Source organism: Thamnophis elegans, chromosome Z (assembly GCF_009769535.1).
Source record: "Thamnophis elegans isolate rThaEle1 chromosome Z, rThaEle1.pri, whole genome shotgun sequence".
In the NCBI taxonomy this organism is placed as follows: Eukaryota; Metazoa; Chordata; class Lepidosauria; order Squamata; family Colubridae; genus Thamnophis; species Thamnophis elegans.
The window spans coordinates 1,398,959-1,402,182 of record NC_045558.1 but is presented as its reverse complement, the minus strand read 5'-3'; positions in this window follow the sequence as shown (position 1 = coordinate 1,402,182).

Here is a 3,224-nt window from a genome sequence, read left to right as displayed (position 1 = left end):
CAATGTCCATTCTGAGTTGTAGGCAAGTCTTCCTTCTTCCAGTATTGCGCCACCACAGTCTTGCTGCCGTTATTAGATGCAGAATCAAGTTAGTCTCTACCACTGTAAAGTCAGTACATATACCTAGTAAAAATAACTGAGGAGTAAACTTATCCTTCTTTTAAAGATATTTGCATAATCCACCATATTTTTATCCAAAATGTCTTAACCTTTGGCAGGTCCACCACATATGAAAATATGTAGCATCGAGAGAACCACACCTCCAACATTTAGGCTGTACATTCGGATACATAGAAGCCAGCTTTTAGGATCTAAATGCCATCTATAGAACCTTTGGAAAATATATCCAATCCAACTTCTGTCTTTGTGTTGTTTGAGAGTGAGTGAATGAGAGAGGGATCAAAGTTCTCTGTGTGCGTGTATCTGTTTGAGAGAGGGGGGGGAGGGAGGGAGATAGGGAGGAAGGAGGGGGAGGGAGAAGAAAAAAAAGGGAAAACTTATTTTGCAAGGGGGAAAAATGCTGTCGCTTTAAATTGGAACTGAGCATGCCTGGCTGTGGAATTCTGGGAGTTGAGGTCCACAAGTCTAAAAAGTGCCTCATCAGGGTGGAGGATAGAGGGAACGACGGAAGGGGGATGGAGAAGGCCAGGTTTCTCTGTATTTGAGGGGGGGGGGAATTGGAGGACTGATTTTCTGCACACCAGGAAAACTAGACTCAAGGACAGTTTTCCCCCCTGCTAAAAACTAATTCCCATAACACTGTTGAACCCTTAACCATTATGCCACAGGTCTCCTCCTTATCAGCTGAAGCCAGGGAAGAAGGTATATAGCAGTAGACTTAGCAGTAGACTTATATACCGCTTCATAGGGCTTTCAGCCCTCTCTAAGCGGTTTACAGAGAGTCAGCATATTGCCCCCAACAATCTGGGTCCTCATTTTACCCACCTCGGAAGGATGGAAGGCTGAGTCAACCCTGAGCCGGTGAGATTTGAACCGCTGAACTGCTGATCTAGCAGTAGCCTGCAGTGCTGCATTTAACCACTGCGCCACCTTGGCTCTTATATTTAGTGTCACAACCCTGGTAAGCCCCAATTATGGGAGGAAGCCATTATGTGGCATAATGGCTAAGACGTTTGCCTAAGATGCAATACAGCACAGGTTCGAATCCCAGTAAGGGTATGGCTAGGTGATGAGAGCTAAATAGCTTGAAATAGATCTATACTAATCTCCCTTTATTTATTTATCAGCACAAATAAAAAACAAATATAACAAAGGCAACAGTAAAAACATTGGGTTTCTGTTGTGATGGACTCTTGTGACGAGCCGATTGACTGATGATGGAAGCAGTTAGCTTCCTCCCATAATTGGGGCTTACCAAGGGTTGTGACACTAAATATACCTTCTTCCCTGGCTTCAGCTGATAAGGAGGAGACCTGTGGCATAATGGCTAAGACGTTTGCCTAAGATGCAATACAGCACAGGTTCGAATCTCAGTAAGGGTATGGTTAGCTGATGAGAGCTAAATAGCTTGAAATGGATCTATACTAGTCTCCCTTTATTTATTTATCACAAATAAACACACCCACACACATACACATACACATATATAAATTGATAAGTCTCTCTCATTTTGTTCTATCCTATGATAGTGTTTTAATATCCGAATCTATTGATATCTAGAGTGTACCACCCCTTAATACTACTTAACATCCATCCAATCTTTTCTTAAGAACTTCCCGAGATGAAGCACCTACAGATCTTCTCTTGGCAAGCGTCCAACTGGCTAATTGTCCTCTCCGTCAGGATGTTTCTCCTTAATTCCAGGTTGCATCTCTCCTGGATGAGTTTCCATCTGTTGTTCCTTGTCCTGCCTTCTGGTGCTTTGGAAAACAAGCGGACCCCCTATTCTTTGGGGCAGCCCCTCAAACACTGGAATGCTGCTACATGTGGCCCTCGTCCTTCTTTCTCTAGACTAGCCATACACAATTCCTGCAATTCTTCATACGTTTTAGCCTCCAGGCCTTTAATCATCTTAGTTGCTCTAGGATGACTATTTCCAAAGTCTCAACCTCTTTTTTTGTAATGTGGGGACCAAAACTGGATGCAGTTATTCCAGGGGTGGCCTTACTAAGGATTTATAAAGGAGTGCTAACACTTCACGTGATTTTGATTCTGTCCCTCGGTTTATACAACCAAGGAGACGTTAGCTCTTTTGGCCTCTGTTGGACTCCACTGCTTACTCCCCTCCATGTAGATGTAGTACCATTAACCATTGAGTCCAACGGTTACAAATCCATCTTCAATCCACCCCACAGTTTTCTACTTACCAAGAATTAGTTTGTGGTCTACTCTGTCGAATGCCTTGAGGAAGTCTAAATTATACTCTGTCCACAGCATTTCCCTTCAACTCCCAATGCCCCAGTAAGTGGGGCTGGCTGAGGAATTCTGGGAATTGAAGTCCACAAAAAGTTGCCAAGGTGGGTGACCACCTCTGGTCTACAGGGGTGCGAACACTGTGTGGCTTGTTGTCTATGGCTTGCAAAGTATCGTATACTCCAGCTGTCTGCAAGGAGTATAAATCCTTCCATTCTCCACATCCAGTCAGAGCTGATGAAGCTTCTTGGATGAGAAGTGAAACATCTTCAAAAGAAACACACAAAAAATTCCAGTTGCCTCCTGAAAAAGCACCTTTGGGACCACAAACTCTTTCGCGATGTGGTCTGCAGTGCACCAGTGGCGCATTCATAGAACAGCTTCCCAAGAGCTCTTGGAGAGGGGGCACCACTGATTAAGGGATGGACATCCACAGTTCTCACGAGGCATCAGTCAGTCTCTGCCTCCAGATGGTTCTTCTCTCTTTCAGGACAGCAGAAGTGTCAGCAACATGCAGGAGCTGAGCATAGCCATGGCAGAAGACATCCTTGATATCCCAGCCCTGGGCCGCCCCTTCAGCTGGGGATGCTGTACGACTGCCGCAAAGATGTCCTCATCCCAGGTAGGAGAGGGAGGAGAGGCCGATGGGTGGGCATCCGCTGAGGGATCTCGGAGAAATCTCTCTTGAGATCAATGTAGGCATAGCAATTCTCATTCCTCTCTACTCAGTGAAAACCTTTGGAGTTTGAGGGAGTTTGCAAAACTGGCCGGACAGAACAAATGAGGGAACCCTCCAAGGAAATTGACGTTCCAGCACCCTGGGGCTTCTCTATCCTGCTTGAGATTTTTTG